Below are 23,689 nucleotides of genomic sequence, written 5' to 3'. Positions count from 1 at the left end.
AGGATATTAGCTCTGATGATGTGGAATCTGTATGGGTAGAATTGAGAAATACTAAGGGGAAAAAAACATTAGTGGGAGTGGTATATAGACCTCCCAACAGTGAGGCAGAGGTTGGGGATGGCATTAAAAGGGAAATTAAAGAAGCGTGCAATAAGGGCACAGCAGTCTTCATGGGTGATTTTAATCTACATATAGATTGGGCCAACCAAATTAGTAACAATACTGTGGAGGAGGAATTCCTGGAGTGTTTACGGGATGGTTTCCTGGACCAATACGTCGAGGAACCAACCAGAGATCAGGCCATCTTAGACTGGGTATTATGTAACGACAAAGGATTAATTAGCAATCTTGTTGTACGAGGCCCCTTGGGTCTGAGCGATCATAATATGATCGAATTCTTCATTAAGATGGAGGATGAAGTAGTTGACTCAGAGATTAGGGTCCTCAATTTAAATAAAGGAAACTACGATGGTCTGAGGAGCGAGTTGAGTAGGATTGATTGGGGAATGGCACTCAAAGGGTTGACGGTGGATAGGCAATGGCAAACATTCAAAGACCAAATGGATGAACTACAGAATTTGTTCATCCCAGTTTGGCATAAAAATAAAACAAAAAAGGTGACTCAACCGTGGCTAACAAGGGAAATTAGGGATAGCATAAGATCCAAGGAGAGGACATATAAATTGGCCAGAAAAAGCAATAATCCTGAGGATTGGGAGCAGTTTAGGATTGAACAAAGGAGGACAAAGGGATGAATTAAGAAAGGGAAAATAGAATATGAGAGTAAGCTTGCAAGGAACATAAAAACTGACTGTAAAAGCTTTTATAGATATGTGAAGAGAAAAAGATTGGTGAAGTCAAGCGTAGGTCCCTTACAGTCAGAATCAGGGGAATTTACAATGGGAAACAAAGAAATGGCGACCAACTAAATTCATACTTTGGTTCTGTCTTCACAAAGGAGGACACAAATAACCTCCCAGAGATGCTGGGGAACATAGGGCCTGATGAAAGGGTGGAACTGAAAGAAATCAGTATTTGAAGGGAAATGGTGTTAGGAAAATTGATGGGACTAAAGGCCGGTAAATCCCCAGGGCCTGATAATCTACATCCCAGGGTACTTAAGGAAGTGGCCCTGGAAATAGTAGATGCATTGCTGGTCATCTTCCAGAACTCGATAGACTCTGGAACAGTACCCATGGATTGGAGGGTAGCTAATGTTACCCCACTATTCAAAAAAGGTGGTCGAGAAAAAGCGGGGAATTATAGACCGGTAAGCTTGACATCGGTAGTGGGGAAAATGCTAGAATCTATTATAAAACATGTAATAGCAGAGCACTTGGTAAGCAGTGACAGGATCGGTCAAAGTCGACATGGATTTACAAAAGGTAAATCATGCTTGACTAATCTACTGGAATTTTTTGAGGATGTAACTGGTGAAATAGATAAGGGAGAACCAGTGGATGTGGTGTATTTGGACTTTCAGAAGGCTTTCGATAAGGTCCCACATAAGAGATTAGCGTGCAAAATTAAGGCACATGGGATTGGGGGCAAGGTATTGACTTGGATAGAGAACTGGTTGGTGAACAGAAAGCAAAGAGTTGGAATAAACGGGTCGTTTTCCGAGTGGCAGGCAGTGACTAGAGGGGTACCACAAGGATCGATCCTAGGACCCCAGCTGTTCACAATATATATTAATGATCTGGACGAGGGAATTGGATGTAATATCTCCAAATTTGCAGACGACACAAAGCTGGGTGGGAGGGTAAGCTGTGAGGAGGATGTCGTGAAACTCCAGTACGATTTGGACAGATTGGGTGATTGGGCAGAAACATGGCAAATGCACTAAAATGTGGATAAATGTGAGGTTATCCACTTTGGTGGCAAAAACAGGAAGGCAGATTATTTTTTGAATGGCAATAGATTGGGAGAAGGGGAAGTGCAAAGAGACCTGGGTGTTCTTGTGCACCAGTCGCTGAAGGTAAGCATGCAGGTGCAGCAGGCAGTTAAGAAGGCAAATGGTATGTTGGCCATCGTAGCAAGCGGGTTCGAGTACAGGAACAAGGATGTCTTGCTACAGTTGTACAGGGCCTTGGTGAGACCGCACCTTGAGTACTGTGTGCAGTTTTGGTCGCCTTACCTGAGGAAGGACGTTCTTGCCATGGAAGGAGTGCAGCGAAGATTCACCAGGCTGATACCTGGGATGGCAGGAATGATGTATGAGGAGAGATTGTGTCGATTGGGCTTATACTCACTGGAGTTTAGAAGATTGAGAGGGGATCTCATCAAAACTTCTAAAATTCTGTCAGGCCTGGACAGACTAGATGCAGGAAGGATGTTTATGATGGCTGGTGAGTCCAGAACCAGGGGTCATAGTCTAAGGATAAGGGGTAAGCCATTTAGGACTGAAATGAGGAGGAATTTCTTCACCCAGAGTGGTGAACCTGTGGAATTCTCTGCCACAGAGGGCACTGGAGGCCAGTTCATTAAATATATTCAAAAAAGAGTTGGATATATTTCTTAAGGCTAAAGGGATCAAGGGATATGGGGAGAAGGCAGGGACAGGGTACTGAATTTGGGTGATCAGCCATGATCTCATTGAATGGCGGAGCAGGCTCGATGGGCCGAATGGCCTACTCCTGCTCCTATCTTCTATGTTTCCATGTTTTGGACCTTCTGGCATCCTAGGCAGCTCTTGATCATTTCTTCTATGTCTCCATCGATACCTGGCCACCATACAAACGCTCTGGCTAGGTTCTTCATTTTCACTCCACCCAGATGCCCCTCGTGAAGCTCCTTTAGCACTTGATCCTGGAGTTTGGGTGGAATCACCACTCTGGATCCACACATCAAGGTTCCTAGGCATACTGACAGCTGTTCTCTTCTTTGCGAGAATGCTGGCAACAGTGGTTCGCCATGTGCTGGCCATCGCTTCACCGTTAAGTCGTAGACTTGTGAGAGAGTCGGGTCATTTCTCGTTTCCTTTTCAATGGCAGAATTTGTTACTGGTAGACATTCCACTATGGTTGAGTGGAACATCTCCACTGGGTCTACTGTAGGTGCCTCTTGTACCGTTGGCAACGGTAGGCGCGATAAACCGTCAGCATTCCCATGCTGTTTTGATCCTTTCTATTCTATGTTGTATTGGTGTGCCCCTAGAAAAAGGGACCACCTCTGTAGCCTTTGCGCTGTCATAATGGGAACACCCTTTTTAGGGTTGAATATGGAGATGAGGGGTTGATGGTCAGTCAACAAGGTAAATTTTTGTCCGTGTAGGTAATGGTTGAATTTCGTCACTCCCCATACCAGGCTGAGTGCTTCCCTGTCGATTTGGGCATAGTTACGCTCAGCTGAGTTCAATGAGCGTGACGCAAAGGCTATCGGCCGTTCCGAGCCATCAGGGAATTTATGCGATAATACTGCTCCTATGCCGTAAGGGGATGCATCGCACGCCAGTCTGATTGGCAGTGATGGGTTGTAATGAGCCAAAACTTCTTTGGACGTGATTAAGTTTTTGCATTTATGGAAGGCACGTTTACAGTCTTCACTCCATTTCCAAATTACCCCTGTTTGTAGCAGTTCATTAAGAGGGTGTAGAAGAGTTGATAAGTTCGGTAAAAATTTATGATAGTAATCTATTAATCCCAGGAACGACCTTAATTGTGAAAAATTTTCAGGTTCTGGGGCTTTTATGACCGCTTCAATTTTTTCAGGTGACTTATGCAACCCTTCCTTATTAATTATGTGGCCACGGTGGCATAGTGGTTAGCACTGTTGCCTCACAGCGCCAGGGACCCGGGTTCAAATCTGGCCTCGGGCGACTGTCTGTGTGGAGTTTGCACATTCTCCCCGTGTTTGCGTGGGTTTCCTCCGGGTGCTCCGGTTTCCTCCCACAATCCAAAGATGTGCGGGTTAGGTTGATTTGGCTATGATAAATTGACCCTTAGTGTTAGGGGATTAAATACGTGGGGTTACGGGGATAGGGTGGGATATGTGTCGGTGCAGGCTCGATGGGCCGAAATGGCCCCTATCTGCACTGTGAGGATTCTGTGATTCTGTGAATATGATATTTGATTTTGGATAAATTCGCACTTGGGGCGATTTGCTCAGCCTAGTGAGCACCTGCTCCAAATTGGCAAGGTGCTCGTTGTCATTTTCTCCTGTTACAAGGATGTCGTCTAGGTAGCATTGAGTCCCCGGAATCCCTTGGAGGACTTGCTCCATAGCTCTTTGCCAGATAGCTGGAGCGGATGCTACTCCGAAAACCAGTCGATTGTACTAGTACAGGCCTTTGTGTGTATTTATCGTGAGATATTTTTTAGAGGCCTCTTCAACCTCCATCTGTAGATATGCCTGTGCCAAGTCAATTTTGGTGAAACGTTTCCCTCCGGATAGTGAGGCGAAAATATCTTCTTTCCTCGGAAGAGGATACTGTACCGTATGAAGGACCGGGTTTACCGTCACCTTGAAGTCTCCACAGATGCGAATTTTTCTCTGTTCTTCAGATTGATCATTATTCAATGCTTTCTTCATGACTGGAACGATGGGTGTTGCCTACTCGCTCCAATCTATTTTGGATAATACGCCTGCATTTTCCAAATTCTCCAGCTCTGCCTCGACTGCTGGACGAATTGCGTATGGCACTGGTCTTGCTTTAAAAAACTTGGGAATTGCTGCATCTTCCACTTTTATTGAGGCGGTGATGCCTTTCAAGGTTCCTAGTTTCTCTTGAAACACTTCTTTGGCATTGGCCAAGATGTCTTTTAATCGTTCAGGTATGACGTCATCATCGTTTTTTTTTTTACTGGTCACCGTCAGTGCCTGAATGGAGTGCCAGTCTAAACGTATTTTCCTGATCCATTCACGTCCTAACAGCGGTGGGCCACCATCTTGTAGAATGTATAAATACAACTTTTGTATTTCCTTGCCGTTGTGTACAACAGGCACCCTTATTTTTCCTTTGGGCTATACTTTCTGCCCCGTTTATGTTTTCAAGATAATGGATGTGTCTTTTAAAGGTATATGCGGAAATAGCCTCTCGTAATCCCGTCGATTTATTACGGTCAGAGCTGATCATGTATCTAGCTCCATTTTAACTGGGGACCCTGCTATCGTGAGGGTAACCCAAATGGTCTGGTAATCATCTTTGGCAAGTACATTATGTAATTTGAGACAGCTTAGTCTCTTGTTCTTGGAGTCGCTATCGCTCTTCTGGTCTTCGGAGCTACTGTCCGTCATCATGTGTACCTTTCTGTCCTTTTCTTTATTGATTTTTTTTTTCCTGTCTGTGGATTTATTTTGTCCAGATCGGCATACCTGTGCAATGTGTCCAATCTTTCCGCATTGCCTGCATGCTTTGTCCTTGAACCAGCAGTCCCTCTGGTCATGGGTGGATCTGCCGCAGTGATAACATCCCTTGAAACCCTGTGTCATTTCATGGGTGCCGAAGTCCTGTGCCTTTTGTTGTATTTCTGCAGCTCCTCTTGTGGCTGCTTTGTATGATACAGCCATACTGAAAGCCTTGTCCAGTGTTAAATCTTTTTCAGAAAGCAGCCTTTTCTGTGTTCCTTCACTTAAGAGACCGCAGACGAATTTGTCTCGAAGATAATCTGCTAGTCCTGCCCCGAATTGGCAGTGTTTTGATAGCTTTCTTAATTCGGTGAGGTAATCAGCATTACTTTCATTCTTGTGTTGATTTCTCTTGAAGAATTTGAATCGTTCCGCTATCAGCAGTGGTGTTGGGTTTAAGTGCTCCTGTAGGGTATCAACAATTTCTTTAAAATCCTTGTCCTTTGGTTTGGCTGGAGTGATTAAATTTTGTAACAGCCCGTATGTCTTTGCGCCCATTAGATTCAGCAGTACTGAAGCTTTTTTTTCATCTTCTATTCCATTTGCAGTGCAATATACCTCCAGTCTTTCCACATATGTGGTCCAATCCTCTATCTCGCTATCAAAAGCATCAATATTGCCAGACTTAGGCATCTTAGAAAAGATATGGCGCTTCCCGCGCTTCCCCGCCGCTGCTGCCGATGACAACGCTGTTTCAGTTCTTTTTTTATTTATTTATTTACAGTTGGAGACTCGTTCCCGCCGGACTTTCTCTCTAGGTCTGAACGCCGACCTGTTTGCAGCGCCGGCCGTCTCCCGAGTGCTCCCTCCCCGTCTGTTACTGCTTGCCTCCGCTTTCGCTGCTTGGCCCAGCTGTAAAAACCAGCCGCTGGAGCCCCAGCCTGACGCCCAGGAAGGATTAGCGCAGTACCCGCCACCAGCTTGGCCAGCTGGTGAAACCACAGCTTTTTTCACTTCTTTGATTCTTCTGGATGCCAGAGGAATCGATGTCCTTGAGGTGCTGCCGAATTGCAGGTAAATCCGTTTCCACTTCATCGCCACTGTTGTGTCTGTGTGTTGATAGAGACACTGAAGACAGGAATTGGTTTCATAGCTGTTTACTAAGCAAAGTCTGGAGGGGAACTAACGGATATAACACAATATACAGGCTTATATAGCCCGAGTGGCCATTACCGGCATTACAGCACACATGGGGCCCTTAAAGGCACATACACTACAGTGTAGCTCTGTTAATAAGGGATGAGATCAGTGCAGTAATGAGAAATGATACTGGCCTAGAAGATCAAGATGTAGAATCAATTTAGGTGGAGATAAGATATAATAAGGGTAAGAAGTCACTGGTGGGAGTGGTCTACAGGCCCCCAAACAGTAGCCACACTGTAGGACAGAGTATAAATCAAGAAATAATAGAGGCTTGTAAGAAAGGTATGACTATAATCATGGGAGATTTTAATCTTCATATTGATTGGACAAAGCAAATTGGCAAAGGTAGACTTGAGGAAGAGTTCATGGACTGCATACGGAATGGTTTCTTGGAACAATATGTTGTGGAACCAACCAGGGAGAAGACTATTTTAGATCTGGTAATGTGTAACGAGGCTGGATTAATTAATGATCTCGAAGTGAAGGATCCTCTTGGGAAGAGTAATCATAGCATGGTAGAATTTCAAATTCAGTTTGAGGGTGAGAAAGCTAGGTCTCAAACTAGTGTCCTGTACTTAAACAAAGGTAATTACAAAGGTATGAAGGCAGACTTGGTTAAAGTGGACTGGGAAAATATATTACAGGGTAAGACTGTAGAAAAGCAGTGGCAAGCATTTAAGGAGATATTTCATAACTCTCAGCAAAGATATATTCCAGTGAGAAAGAAAGACTCTAAGAGAAGGATGAACCATCCGTGGCTAACTAAGGAAGCAAAGGATGGTATCAAATTGAAAACAAAAGCATACAATGTTGCGAAGAATAGTGAAAGGGCAGAGGATTGGGACATTTTTAAAAACCAGCAAAGGACGACTAAACAAATGATAAAGAGAGAGAAGATGGCTTATGAGAGTAAGCTAGCAAGAAATATAAAAACAGACAATAAGAGCTTCTACAGGTATATAAAAAGGAAGAGAGTAGCTAAACTAAACATTGGTCCCCTGGAGGGTGAGTCTGGGGAATTAATAATGGGAAACAGGGAAATGGCAGCGACTTTGAACAAATATTTTGTATCGGCCTTCACGATAGAAGACACTAAAAGCATCCCAATAATGGATAATCAAGGGGCTATTGGGGTGGGGGATGTAATGATATCAGCAAATAGTGATGGTATTTGCCTGTTTGATTATGATGCCTTACCAGCATAATTGCATGTATTGATTATTTATGCCTGACCAGCAGAGGGCATGTGAGAGAGGCAGTTTTAGTTTAGTTTCAGTTTTGTTTCAGATGAATCTCAAAGATGGTGTCTCCTGAGATGCAGTTAAATTACTGAACAAACTTTAGATTAAAAGACATTGGCCTAGAAATTCAGTTGGCTGCGTCAGCCGTTAGCGCCTTAGGAGGAGTAGATCTCGAGCGCTAGGCACTTAGCGCCCGGGCGCAGCGCGATCTGCGCCTCGCCCCAACTTCAGTAGACATTTAACGCCGGCGCAAAGTCATTGCGCGCGCTCATCTGCGCGCGTAGATCATGACGTCATTTCGTCGTGCAACGCCCTTTGTGCGCCCGGAACCGGAACTTCACTCGCACCGCCCCATTGTGCGCCTGGCGGCCCGAACGACTGTGAAGTGGAACGGTACACAGCCGAGGCGGGCCGCGGGGAGCGCAAATTAAAGGGCACTTACCCTGCACTATAAAGGGCAGCCATTTTGCAGCACTCACTCTTGTGCAACGGATTTTTGGAGAGAGACCAAGGAAGAGAGCTTACTGCTTTGGCCCAACACTAGGACAGGTATTTTTGGCTTCAGGCCAGAGCTTTGCAATTCTCTTTGCCTTCATTGAGATCTCAGTGTTTGCCAGCATATTATGGGGGCTGCATTGGGTGCCAACGCTGAGTTTCAGCATTATGTCCGAAGGGCTTACAGAGGCCGTGAGAGAGTGGCAGCCCTGGCTAGAAGCAGAGGGGGCAACAGGCATCGGCAACGGAGGCCTTACCCACTCAGGGAATACCGCCAGCAGTTCTCCTATCTCAACATGTCTGCCTCGCAGTGTGTTAGGAGGCTGCGATTCAGAAGGGAGGTGGTTGCAGAGATCTGACAGCTGCTTCACAGAGATCTGCGTCCACAGCTGAGGCGCAGGACGTCTCTGTCGGTGGCAGTGAAGGTGATGGTGGCTCTCAACTTCTATGCCACCGGCTCCTTCCAATCCGCTGCTGGGGACATCGCTAACATCTCCCAGTTCACCGTGCATTGCTGCATCCGCCAGGTGACCAATGCCCTTTTCAGAAGGAGACGTCAATTCATCTCCTTCCCCATGACCCTGGACAAGCAGCAGCAGCGTGCAGTGGGATTTGCAAGAATAGCGGGCTTCCCCATGGTGCAGCGCGCCATTGACTGCACGCATGCGGCTTTGCGGGCACCTCTGGAGCATGCCGAGGATTACCGCAACTGGAAGGGCTACCATTCCCTCAACGTACAGCTGGTGTGTGACCACAGGCAGCGCATCCTAGTTGTCAATGCCCACTTTCCAGGCAGCAGCCACGATGCCTTTATCCTGCGACAGACAACTGTGGCTGACATGTTCCAGGCACAGCCTCACCGAAGAGGATGGCTTATCGGGAACAAAGGCTATCCTTTGTGTACCTGGCTCATGACCCTGCTCCACGCGCCCAGGACCCCTGCTGAAGAGGTATAAAACGAGAGCCATCAAGCGACCAGGAACATCATCGAACAAACAATCGGCGTCCTGAAGCAATGGTTCCGCTGTCTGGATCGCTCCGGTGGAGCCCTCCAGTATTCGCAGGAGCGAGTCTCCCAATTCGTCGTCATTTGCTGCATGCTGCACAACCTGGCTATCCGCAGGACTCAGGCACTGCCACCTCACGTTGGACCACCACCTCAGGAGGAGGAGCAGGAGGAGCATGAGGAGGAGGAGGAGTACCAGCCCAGGAGGGAGGCAGAAGGTCCAAGGGCCGCCCGTCGGCGGCTTATTGAACGTCACTTCTAGGCCCCCTGTCAAGGAATGGCTTGTGCCAATGAAAGAACATGATTGCAGCCGCTCCGCAAGCCCTCAGCCGGTTAAGGCAACAAACACTTCAAAGATCAAACATGGACAATCTGAATAAAGAAAATGGTTTATTGTACAAACTCAGGGCCCTTCCCACATGAAAACCAAAAACAGACGAAACCCCCAAAAAACACTCTCACACATGACTCACTCCCACAACCTGGGGAGCATTAACAAAAGATGTAAACAAAAATGGCCTTCATCCTCGGCCTTCACAAAACACCCATTCCAAAAAACAAAACATTTGGCCACACCCTCTACTTTGTGGCCCGTGAGGGCGATGCCTTCTGCAAACTTTGGCGGCCCCTGCACGCCCTGCTGCTCCTCCTCAAAGTGAGGCCAGTGGCTGCTGCAAGGCTGGGGGAAGGCTCCTGAGGGGCACATGTCATGACGGCAGATGCCCTTGGGGGTCGACCTAGACGAGGTCTGGCCCTCGAGGGGCCGGCTGGTGAATGCTGCAGCTGTGGCTGGGCAGCATCAGTCGCTGCAGCAGCTCGTGGCAGCTCCACTGGGGGAGTGGCAGTGGCGGCTGGAGGAATGGGGGCAAGCTGGCGGATGGCAGGTGCTCGCTGGTTGCCTGAGACACTGGCACTCGCCCGGGCCAGCACTGCAGCATGCGCAGCAATCTGCCGAGGGACAGACCGCTGTGCTGCTGCAGCGCGGCAGGTGCCCTGGCGATGCCTGGCTGACGCAGCGAGTGTGGCAGCAGTGAGTGCCCGTGTTGCCCTGTTCTGTGACCGCATCAGAGCAGCCAGTGACTGCACGGCACCACTGATCACCTGGCCAGTCGCTGCCTGAGCTGCCCCAAATTCCGCCCGACTCGCTGCCTGATTTGCCCCGAATTCCGCCAAACTCGTGGCCTGTGAGGCCCCGAATTCGGTCACACTCCGAGACAGGGACTCGATGGCCTCAGGCATCCATGCCACTACCCCCATGAGCTCCGTGTGCCGGCGCTCCGAGTCCACGGACATGTCCTCGAGGAGGCGCAGCTCCTCGGCGGTGACCGTCTCCGGACTGGAGGCCAGACTCTCCCTCTGGGGAGAAGGCCGCCGAGCTGCCCGACCCTTCCTGCATTGCTGGACGCCGCTGGGCCCAGCAATTGGACTCCCCTCCGACCCTTCCCCCCTCTGGGGTGAAGGCCGCTGAGCTTCCACCCCCCTCCCGCGTTGCTGCAGGCCGCTGGTCCCAGGAGCTACACTCCCCTCTGACACTTCCCCCAGGCTCCCCTCCAGGGAAGACGTGTCCCCTACATTGGCATGGCTTGCCGCGGCTGAGGGTTCCCCTGATGGGCCGCCTTCCTCTTCTCCTCCTCCTCCTCTTCTGAGGGGCTGTCACTGGCAACTTCAGGGACCTCCTCCTCACCATCTGAAAGCAGGAAGGCACAAGAGTAGCTTTAGAGTGAGGAGAGGGCGTCAGTGAGGGATGCATGAGTGGTGGCATTCAGCGCATTGGTCGGACAGTGGCAAAGCATGTAGATCTGATGCGCAAGTGGGACGAGAGAGGTCCAAAAGGTGATGTCCTTACCATTGGTGCCCAGAACAGGGTCGGCATCTCCAGATGCAACGGGGCCAATCACCCGGGCACCCATGATGCGCTCCACGCGCTGTTGCAGCTCGGTGAGCTGCTGGATCTGGGGTCCGCCTCCCCCGTTCTCAGTCCGGCTCCTCTTATTATTGGCCAGCTTGGCCTGCAAGAGAAAGGACGGCCTCTAAGTACAGTGTGTAGCCCTGATCTTGTGTGCACTGCTTCCCATGGTGGAATAGCCTGGCCAGTGTGTAGCCCTGATCTTGTGTGCACTGCCTCCCATGGTGGAATAGCCTGGCCAGTGTGTAGCCCTGATCTTGTGTGCACTGCCTCCCATGGTGGAATAGCCTGGCCAGTGTGTAGCCCTGATCTTGTGTGCACTGCCTCCCATGGTCGAATAGCCTGGCCAGTGTGTAGCCCTGATCTTGTGTGCACTGCCTCCCATGGTCGAATAGCCTGGCCAGTGTGTACCCCTGATCTTGTGTGCACTGCCTCCCATGGACGAATAGCTTGGCCAGTGTGTTAAGTGCAGAATGTGCAATTGATGTTCATGACTGTCCCATAGCTGCTGCATGAGGGCTGGCCATTAGGGCTTTCAGGTCCCTTTGCCCATAATGTGAGGTGCACATGCAAGGATGAGGAGGACACTGGAAAGGGTACTCACCCTGACAATCCTGGCGAGGTCATTTAGCTTTTTGCGGCATTGTACAGAGCTCCTGGGGACCTCACTGTTGGATGTCACCCTGGTGGCGACATGCCTCCAGGCTTTCCGGTAGACGCGGGCCGCCGGTTTCTTCCCATTGTCCGGAAGCAAGATATGGCGTCTCTTCTCCACAGCGCCAACCAGCACCCTCAGATCATGCTCTGAGAAGCGCTGCGCTCGTTCACGGGCCTTCTCCATCCTTTCAGGCACTATTTGGGTCCAGCAGCAGTGTTCAGGCCTAGCTGGAGGGCTGCAGTGTCCAGGGCGTGGCAGCAGACCAACTCGACCCTTCCCCCTTAAGAGCTGGCCGGCGCCAGGGTGTCGGCTGTCAATCAAGAAATGACCGCACCTGCACTGCGCCTGGCCTCGGCGGTATCGCTCAGCACCGCCGGCTTAGCGCCTAAAGATAGTCGTGCATCGCCAGTTTTAGCGCTCGAGCAAACTCTTAGGGTGAAGCTACTGAATATCGGCGAAGTGGCCTCGACTTTGCGCCGGGCGCAAACTTTAGCGGCCGCCCAACTTTACCACCCCAAAAGTGGCTATAATGAATTTCTAGGCCATTCTCTTTCATGAATGTATCGTCATTGAACCCACATAGAAATCAATACATGGTGTCAGAAGTGGTTGAAAGAGATGAAGAGGAAAAATCTGAAGTTAAGTCAGCTCTCCACATATTAGCAAGCCAAAAGAGAATATCGTTACTTACCATTGGAGAATAGCTAGCAAAGTGAAAAAATGGAAGGTTTACACTCACCGGCGAAGCTTCAGTTGACAGGTAATGTGGCTGAAAATTGGAGGAGGTTCAAATAACGTTTGGAGTTGTATTTATCAGCAATCGGAGCTGACGAGAAAAGTGATAAAATGAAAGCGTCAGTGTTCTTACATGTCGTGGCTGATGAAGCGCTGGAGGTGTATAATAACTTCACATTCGCTGCTGATGGAGACAAAATGAAGCTAGATAAAATAATGGAACAGTTTGAGGCCTACTGCATACCTAAACGTAACGTGACGTTTGAGAGGCATAGATTTTTCACATGTGTACAGAAAACGGGTGAGACTATTGATCAGTATGTGACTGAACTGAGAAACCGAAGCAAAACGTGTGAATTTGGGGGACTGACAGACTCGCTGATAAAAGACAGACTGGTGTGTGGTATTCCAGATAATCGTCTAAGGGAAAGACTGCTAAGAGAGCAAGATCTAGACCTGGGAAAAGCCATAGCACTGTGTAGGGTTACAGAGACTGTGAAGTCGCAGGCAAAGGAGCTGTTCAGTGACAGTAGCTGCAACGTGGATGCAGTGAGAATGAACAGACACAAACTGTTTAACAAAAAGAGCGCCAATGTGAAAAAAGAGGCGTGGCCAGCGAACAAAAATGAAAGGGGCAATCAAAAGTCATGTAGTCGATGCGGTACACAGCATACACCAAAAAAGTGTCCAGCATATGGTAAAACATGCAATATTTGCAACAAACACAACCATTATGCCCGTTGCTGTAAGAACCTAGCGCAACAAAGCAAGGTCCATGCAGTAGATGAAAGCGAGATAGAGGAGTTCTATGTAGATGTTGTGTCTGAAAACAAAAAAGAAAAAAGAGACTGGATGTTGACACTAAAAGTGAATGACATACACATTCCATTTAAATTGGATACTGGAGCACAAGTTAATGTGTTATCAGAGACTGATTTTAAGAAAATTAGACCCAGACCAAAGATACATGGAATAAAAGTGAAAGTGACAGGATACTCAGGTACTGATATAATAGTGAAAGGAAGATGCATTGTCAAAGTAACACACAAGGACAGAGAGCACACGCTAGCATTAATCGTGGTGCCAAAGGATGTGCAAGCCATACTAGGTTTAATAGCCTGTGAGAGACTGAACCTGGTAAAGAGAGTCCTCGTTGTGGCAAGCGAAGGAGAGACAGTCTATGATGAACTCATGAAAGAGTACAACGACCTATTTAAGGGTCTAGGCTGCATTCCAGGAGAACACACGATCAGAGTAGATAAAAGTATGCCAACGGTCATACATCCATGCAGAAAATTTCCATTTGCTCTTCAAAAGCAACTGAAGGCAGAGTTGGACAGGATGGAAAGCCTGAACGTGATTCAGAAGATAGATGAGCCAACTGAGTGGGTGAGTTCCCTCGTAGTTGTGGACAAAAAGAATGGAAAGCTCAGAATTTGCCTGGATCCAAGAGATCTAAACAGAGCAATAAAGAGAGAGCACTTCAAGCTTCCTACACATGAGGAGATCATGTCACAGTTTGCAAATGCAAAGTATTTCAGCAAGTTAGATGCATCATCAGGATTTTGGCAGATGAAATTGGTCGAAGCAAGTTCAAGACTGTGCAAGTTCAACAGTCCATTTGGCAGATACAGATTCCTAAGGTTACCATTTGGCATTGCCTCAGCTCCTGAAGTGTATCACAAAACTATTCATATGATCTATGAGCACCTGGAGGGAGTTGATACATCAATGGATGACATCATAGTATGGGGAACCACGAGAACTGAGCATGACGAGAGACTGAAAAAAGTGCTGGAAGCAACAAGGAAAACAAACCTGAAGCTGAATAGAGAGAAATGCCAGCTCGGGGTGACAGAACTGACATTCGTGGGAGATATCCTTAGCAGTGAGGGCATCAGACCAGATCCCAGAAAGGTGTCCGCCATTGAGAATATGCCAAAGCCACAATGCAAATAGGACGTGCACAGGTTTAATGGAATGATCAACTACATGGGTAAATTCATATCCAACCTCTCAGAAAAGATGGCGCCACTGAGACGACTAACTGAAAAGAACATAGAATGGGAATGGAGTCATGAGCATGAGAAGTCATGGAGCGATCTAAAGAAACTGCTCACAGAGGAACCAGTTCTGAGGTTTTATGACACAGCGAGACCCATCAAGATATCATCAGATGCATCACAGAGTGGGCTCGGTGCCGTTCTTCTGCAAAAATATGACTACTGGCAACCTATTGCATATGCATCTCGCTCAATGACAGACGCGGAGACGCGATATGCTCAAATAGAAAAGGAGCTGCTCAGCTCACATACACCTGTGAAAGATTTCACAAGTTTATGGCAGGACAAGCAATCAGTGCAGAGACTGACCATAAGCCCTTGATTGTATTATTCCAAAAGCCACTAAATAGCTGTCCGCTTAGAATACAAAGAATGATGATCAGGCTGCAACGCTATACACTGAATGTTGCGTACACACCGGGTAAGCTAATGTATACAGCAGACACGTTGTCCAGAGCTGTAGACCCAAGAGAGACTGCAAACACCACAATGGATGAAAAAGTGAATGCCTACGTGGACATGGTCACATGTGCACTGCCCATAGCAGATGCAAAAATGGAGCTCATAAAGACTGAGACAAACAAAGATGAAACAATGAGACGACTGAGGAAAAGCATCTTGGATGGATGGCCCAACATGAAGCAAGACTGCTCACCTGACATGGCAGAGTACTGGAACTGCAGGGCGGAAGTATCAATGGTTGAAGACATCATCTACAAAGGAAGTAAAATAGTTATCCCAAAGAGTCTGAGAAGAGAGATGCTAAAAAGGATCCATGGAGGACATCTGGGAATCGAAAAGTGTAAGAAAAGAGCACGAGAGGTGATGTATTGGCCACGAATCAACCAAGATGTGACAAATGAGGTGTCAAACTGCACAATATGCCTGAAATATCGAGCAAGCAATCCGGTAGAACCACTAAAGCCACACCCAGCGCCAGACAGACCTTACCAGAAGGTAGGCGCTGACCTATTCGTATGTCAAGGGAAGGACTATCTTGTAGTCACAGACTATTACTCCCTGTATCCAGAGGTGTGTAGACTGTACACCACCACTGCAGATGCTGTGATAACATGTATGAAAGCCATATTCTCCAGACATGGCGTGGCAAGCGAGGTCTTCACAGACAACAGACCCCTGTTTTACAATGCAAGTTTCCGACACGTTGCCAAAGAGTGGGACTTTGTCCACACAACGTCAAGTCCTCACTTTCCACAGTCCAATGGACAAGTGGAAACATCGGTCCAGACAGTGAAAAGACTGATGTACAAGGCAAAAGACAGTGGAACTGACTTCTACCAGAGCATGCTTGTATACCGCACAACGCCGCTCGAGTGTGGTATGTCACCAGCCCAACTCCTTATGGGACGTCGGCTAAGGTCAAACCTACCCATCCCGGAGAACCTCCTGAAAACAAAAGAGGGGGAGAAAGTGAGGAAGTTCAAAGAACAACAGAAAGAAAAGCAAAAGTACTACTATGACAGAGGAACACAAAACCTACCTGAACTCCGCACTGGTGACCAAGTAAGGTTCAAAGACAAAACAAACATATGGACTCAGAAGGGAACTGTCCTGAGTGAAGTTCAACCAAGATCATATACCATTCAGACAGATGAGGGTGCTGTTCTGTGAAGAAATCGTCGAGATCTTCTCATGGGACCAGCCACAGCAAGTCAAAAGACTGATACTGTTGAACAACCTGATCACACAGCAGGTCAAAAGACTGATACTGTTGAACAACCCGATCACACAGCTGAGAAACCATCATCTGAGGCAACAACTCAGATTCAAGGACAATCAATAAGAAAATCCTCAAGACACGTGAAGCCTCCTGAGAGACTCATTGAGCAAGTTTAAGGACTCTTGTTATAGAAGGAAGTAATGTTATCTTATTCTTTCTTCAAGTTCTAGTGTACTTACATATTTCATGTGAACACACAAAACAAGGTTAAAAAAGCTTGATCATGATAATGATAATGTAAGTTCATTAAGTGTTACAGTTAAAATGCAGAGTAATACAAAGAAAACATGTTGTTAGATAAAAGTAAAATACTTTTGTTTTAAGAAAGGGAGATGTAATGATATCAGCAAATAGTGATGGTATTTGCCTGTTTGATTATGATGCCTTACCAGCATAATTGCATGTATTGATTATTTATGCCTGACCAGCAGAGGGCATGTGAGAGAGGCAGTTTTAGTTTAGTTTCAGTTTCGTTTTAGATGAATCTCAAAGATGGTGTCTCCTGAGATGCAGTTAAATTACTGAACAAACTTTAGATTAAAAGACATTCTCTTTCATGAATGTATCGTCATTGAACCCACATAGAAATCAATACGGGGGGGACTTAAAACAATCACTATCGCTAGAGAGAAAGTACTCGGCAAGCTAATAGGACTAAAGGTGAACAAGTCCCCTGGACCCGATGGCCTGCATCCTAGAGTCTTAAAAGAGGTGGCTGCAGAGATAGTGGATGCATTGGTTGTAATTTACCAAAATTCCCTGGATTCTGGAGAGGCCCCGGCAGACTGGAAAACTGCAAATGTAACGCCCCTATTTAAGAAAGGAGGGAGACAGAAAGCAGGCAACTATCGACCAGTTAGCCTAACATCTGTCATTGGGAACATGCTGGAGTCCATCATTGAGGAAGTAATAGCGGGACATTTAGAAAATCATAAATATAGTCAAGCAGAGTCAGCATGGTTTTATGAAAAGGAAATCATGTTTGACAAATTTGCTGGAATTCTTTGAGGATGTAACGAGCAGGGTGGATAAAGGGGAACCAGTAGATGCCATGTATTTAGATTTCCAGAAGGCATTCGATAAGGTGCCACATAAAAGGTTACTACACAAGATAAGAGCTCACGGGGTTGGGGGTAATATATTCGCATGGATAGAGGAATGGCTAACTATCAGAAAACAGAGAGTCGGGATAAATGGGTAATTTTCAGGTTGGCAAACTGTAAACTAGTGGGGTGCCACAGGGATCAGTGCTGGGGCCTCAACTATTTACAATCTATATTAATGACTTGGATGAAGGGACTGAGTTTAATCTAGCCAAATTTACTGATGATACAAAGATAGGTTGGAAAGCAAATTGTGTGGAGGACGCAAAGAATCTCCAAAGGGATATAGATAGGCTAAGTGAGTGGACAAAAATCGGGCAGATGGAGTTTAATGTGGGAAAATGCAAGGTTATCCACTTTGGTAGGAAAAATAAAAAAGCAAATTATTATTTAAATGGGGAGAGATTACAAAATGCTGAGGTACAGAGGGATCTGGGGTCCTTGTACATGAATCACAAAAAGTTAGTATGCAGGTGCAGCAAGTAAATAGGAAGGCAAATGGAATGTTGGCCTTTATTGCAAAGGGAATGGAGTATAAAAGTAGGGAAGTCCTGTTGCAACTGTATAGGATCTTGGTGAGACCACGCCTGAAGTACTGCGTACAGTTTTGGTCTCCTTATTTAAGAAAGGATATACTTGTATTGGAGGTAGTTCAGAGAAGATTCATGAAGTTGATTCCTGAGATGAAGGGGTTGTCTTATGAAGAAAGGTTGAGCAGATTGGGCCTATACTCATTGGAGTTTAGAAGAATGAGAGGGGATCTTATTGAAATATATAAGATTCTGAAGGGGCTTGCCAGGGTAGATGCAAAGAGGATGTTTCCCCTCATGGGGGAATCTAGAACTAGGGGGCATAATTTCAGAATAAGGGGGCACCCATTTAAAATGGAAATGAGGAGGAATTTCTTCTCTCAGAGTGTCGTGATTCTTTGGAATTTTCTTCCCCAGAGAGCTGTGGCGTCTGGGTCATTGAATATATTTAAGTTGGAGATAGTCAGATTTTTGAAAGGTATGGGAGTCAAGGGTTATGGGGAGCAGGCAGGGAAGTGGAGTTGAGTCCAAGATCAGATCAGTCATGATCTTATTGAATGATGGAGCAGGCTTGAGGGGCCAAATGACCTACTCCTGCTCTTATGTCTTATGTTCTTATGTTCAAAGTAGATAGTAGAATCACAATATTTCTTTACTAATATAAAAATTCTGTAGCAATGTAAAAAAATGCAAATACAAAATTCAGTTCTCAGCCTAGCCTATAAGAACATAAAAATAGAAGAATTATGAGCAGGAGTAGGCCATATGGCTCCTCAAGCCTGCTCTGCCATTCAATAAGTTCATGGCTGATCTACGACCTCAACACCACTTTCCTGCCCAATCTCCATATCCCTTGATTCCCCTAGAATCCAAAAATCTATGTATCTATCTCAGCCTTGAATATACTCAATGACTGACCATCCACAACCCTTTGGGATAAAGAATTCGAAAGATTCACAACACTCTGAGTGAAGATATTCCTCCTCGTCTCAGTCTTAAAAGGCTGACCCCTTATCCTGAAACTATGCCCCCTAGTTCTGGACTCTCAGCATCTATCCAAGCTTCCATCTCATAGCTGTTCGCTTTCCAAGCTCAGAAGCTGTTGCTTACTGCATTTGGAAGACAGATTTAGCTTTATGCAGGTTGCATGTGTTTGGAGTAAACTCTGTATCCAGTTTGGAACAACCTCTCACCATTGACAGATCGTTTCTGTCATCTCAAGTTAACCTGCCACCTATTAGATCAGCATTGGTGCCCTTGAAACTATCTCACCTTGGTCCTCAGAATCCCTCTAAGATCAGCCACAACACCAGCAGCACCAGGCACACCAGCAGCACCAACAACAACACCAACCTTCTCCGCAATAAACTGATGCTGCACAGAACAAAGGGCATCAGCACCTGACTACATTGCTGCCCAAGAGGTCAGGGATGGTCTCGCCATAGCTAGATTTACTTCCCTTGACGCTGTACACCCTGGCTGCCACATGATGCACTAGGATGGTACCACCCCACACCAACAACATAAAGCATTGTTACAATACCCAAACCATTCCTTTCACACCCATGACCATTGTGGGGGGTAACTTTATGTCTCACCATTCACTGCAACTCACTAAGCCACTTCCAAAGGTGCACACAATTCTGTCCAAGAATGCAAAATGTTGAAAATGAAGGTTTCAATGTTTGACACCACATAACCAGAAACTTCACATGAACATTTGCTAAAACCCCCAAGTGCCTACCCTTGTGTGTTGTTAGTTGGTATGATTGGACTAGGATGAGGGTGAGTGTGAGGAGTGGCTAGTGAGATGGGGAAGTGATGATGTGGATAGAGAGGGATGGGTGGAGGTGCAAGGTAAGTTTGTGTGAGTAAGGATGTGCAGGGAAGGCAGAGTGAGGGGGATGTGATGAGGGACAGAGTGAGGGGGATGTGATGAGGGGCAGGGCAGGATGAGGTTGTGTCCTCCTGTGCAATGTGCAAACAGGCTGCATTGATCTCCTGGGGAGGTCTCTTCTGTCCATTGGAAGGGAAAAAAACCTCCCTGCATATGGAGGGAGTCATGGGAGAGCCTGTGTGCAGCTGTGCACCTCTCTGCAGTGCTTGTCAGTGTTTGCAGCACCTCAATGCTTTTAGAACACTGACAGCACAAATGTCAGCAAGTGACATCATCAGACCCGCTTCCTTCAATTGGCCAGCAAACGCACTGGGAGGGCTTAACAAGCCCAATCAATGCAAAATCATTCTGCAGTGCAGGCTCGAGCCAGCAGCGAGGTCGGGATCTGCCACCGACCCTGACTGCACCGGACCCGCCGAGGTAGAGGAAATCACAGCCTCTGTGTTTCTTGTATGAGGACACCTACATTTCTCTGAATACCAACATTTAATAGTTTCTCACCATTTAAAAAAACTGACATTTTCCCACATTATATTCCATCTGCCACCTTATTGCCCATTCATTTAACCTGTCTATATCCCTTTGAGGAGGGGTCTTTGTCTCCTCCTCACAGCTTAATTTCCCACCTAGCTTTGTATCATCAGCAAAATTGGGTACATTACACTCTGTCCCTTCATCTAAGTAATTAATTAAGATTGTAAATATCTGAGACCCAAGCATTGATCCTTGCAGCACCACACTAGTGACAGCCTGCCAATCTGAAAATGACCCGTTTATCCCAACTTTCTGTTTTCTGTCCATTAACCAATCCTCTATCCATGCTAATACATTACCTCCATTCCCACAAACCCTTATCTTGTATAATAGCCTTTTATGTGGCACCCTATCGAATGCCTTTTGGAAATCCAAATATACCACATCCACTGGTTCCCCTTTAGCTACTCTGCTAATTACACCCTCAAAAAACTCTAATAAATTTGTCAAACACGATTTCCCTTTCATAAAGCCATGTTGACTCTGCCTAATCATATTAGGATTTTTTAAGTGCCCTGTTGCCTCTTCGTTAATAATGGATTCCAGCATTTTCTCAACAACCGATGTCAGGCTAACTGGCCTGTAGTTCCCTGTTTTCTCTCTCCCTCCTTTCTTGAATAGCAATGTTACATTAGCTATCTTCCAATCCACTGGGATCTTTCCAGAATCTAGGGAATTTTGGAAGCTCACAACCAATGCATCCACTATCTCTGCAGCCACCTCTTTTCGAACCCTAGGATGTAGGCCATCAGGTCCAGGGAATTTGTTGGCTTTTGGTCCCATTAGTTTCCCATATACTTTTTCTCTACTGATATAAATTAGTTTAAGTTCCTCGCTCTCATTAGCCCCTTGGTTCCCCACTATTTTGTGTCTTCTACTGTGAAAACAGATACCAAATATTTATTTAAGGTCACTGCCATTTCTTTGTTCCCCAATATAAGTTCTCCTGTCTCAGCCTCTAAGGGACCAACAGTTGCTTTTGCTGCACGCTTCCTTTTTACATACTTGTAGAAGCTCTTAAAATCTTTTCTTACATTTCTTGCTAATTTACTCTCATATTCCATTTTCTCCCTTGTTATCAATTTTTTGGTCATCCTTTGCTGGTTCCTGATACTCTTCCAATCATCAGGCTTACTACTATTCTTCAGAACATTATAAACCTCTTCTTTTAATCTAATACTAGCCTTAACTTCTTTAGTTAGCCACGGTTGGATCACTTTTCCTGTGGAGTTTTATTATTTCTCAATGGAATGCATATTCATTGAGAATATTGGAATATTTCTTTAAATGTTTTCCATGGCTTATCTACCGTCATACCTTTTAATCTAGTTTCCCAATCTACCTTAGCCAAATCACCCCTCATACCTACTAATTGGCTTTATTTAAGTTTAAGACACTAGTTTCAGATGGCTCTCATCAAAGTCACAAGTGACATCCTTTGTGACTGTGACAAAGGTAAGCTATCCCTCCTTCTCCTTCTCGATCTGTCTACAGCCTTTGACACCGTTGACCACTCCATCCTCCTCCAACGCCTCTCCACCATTGTCTAGCTGGGTGGGACTGCACTCGCCTGGTTCCATTCTTATCTATCTAATCATAGCCAGAAAATCACCTGCAATGGCTTCTCTTCCCACTCCTGCATCGGTACCTCTGGGGTCCCGCAAGGATCAATCCTTGGCCCCCTCCTATTTCTCATCGCCCTTGGTGAAATCTTCCGAAAACACAGCATCAGTTTCCACATGTATGCTGATGATACCCAGCTCTACCTCAGCACTCACTTCTCTCAACCCCTCCACAGTCTCTAAATTGACACATGGCTTGTCTGACATCCAGTACAGGATAAGCAGAAATTTTCTCCAATTAAATATTGGGAAAACCAAAGCCACTGTCTTCGGGCACCTCCACAAAATTATTTCCCTAGCCATCGATTCCATCCCTCTCCCTAGCATTTGTTTGAGGTTGAACCAGACTGTTCGCAACCTTGGTGTCACAGTTGACCTTGAAATTACTTTCTGACCACATTTCCGTGGCATAACTAAGACCACCTATTTCCACCTCCATAACATTGCCCGTCTCCATCCTTGCCTCAGCTCATCTGCTGCTGAAACCCTCATCCATGCCTTTGTTACCTCTAGACTTGACTATTCCAATGCACTCCTGGCTGGCCTCCCATATTCTACCCTGTGTAAACTTGAGGTCATCCAAAACTTGGCTGCCCATGTTCTAACTCGCTCCAAGTCCCATTCGCCCATCACCCCTGTGCTCACTGACCTACATTGACTCCCGGTTAAGCAATGCCTTGATTTCAAAATTCTCATCCTTGTTTTCAAATCCCTACATAGCCTCACCCCTCCCTATCTCTGTAATCTCCTTCAGCCCCACAATCCCCCAAGATATCTGCGCTCCTCAAATTCTGCCGTCTTGAGCACCGCTGATTATAATCACTCAACCATCTGTGGAAATGCCTTCAGCTGCCTAGGCCCTAAGCTCTGGAACCTGCAGCCTAAACCTCTCCACCTCTTTACCTCTCTTTCCTCCTTTAAGATGCTCCTTGAAATCTACCTCTTTGACCAAGCTTTTGGTCATCTGCCCTAATTTCTTATGTGGCTCGGTGATAATTTTTTGTCTTATAGCACTTCTAAGAAGCACCTTGGGACGTTTTACAAAGTTAAAGGCACTATATAAATACAAGTTGTTCTTCAGAATGTCATTCTCAAACTTAATGTGAAATTCTACCATATTATGATCACTCTTCCCTAGAGGATCCTTTACTATGAGATTACTAAATAACCCTGTCTCATTACACAAAACTAGATCTAAAATAGCCTGTTACCTGGTTGGTTCCATGACATATTGTTGTAGGAAACTGTCTTGAATGCATTCTATGAACTCATCCTTCAGACTACCCTTGCTAATTTGATTTGCCCAATCTATATGAAGATTAAAGACCCCCATGATTATTGCATTAACTTTGTTACAAGTTCCTATTATTTCTCAATTAGTACTCTGTCCTACGGTATAGCTGCTGTTAGGGGGCCTATAAACTACTCCCACCATTGCTTTCTGCCTCATATTATTTCTTATTTCCACCAATACCGATTCTACTTCCTGATCTTCTGAGCCAAGATCTTTTCTCACTACTGTCCTTATGGCATCCTTAATTATCAGGGACACCCCACCTTCTGTTCTAACCTGTCTGTCTTTTTGAAACATCAAGTACCCTGGAATATTTAATTCCCAACTTTGGTGACCTTACAACCATGTCTCTGTAATGGCTATTATATCAAAGTC

The sequence above is a fragment of the Somniosus microcephalus genome, chromosome 10 (genome assembly GCF_052327205.1).
Source record: "Somniosus microcephalus isolate GS21.2 chromosome 10, FLI_Smic_1.0, whole genome shotgun sequence".
In the NCBI taxonomy this organism is placed as follows: domain Eukaryota; kingdom Metazoa; phylum Chordata; class Chondrichthyes; order Squaliformes; family Somniosidae; genus Somniosus; species Somniosus microcephalus.
The sequence above is the reverse complement of the archived record's forward strand: the minus strand, read 5'-3'. Positions refer to the sequence as shown.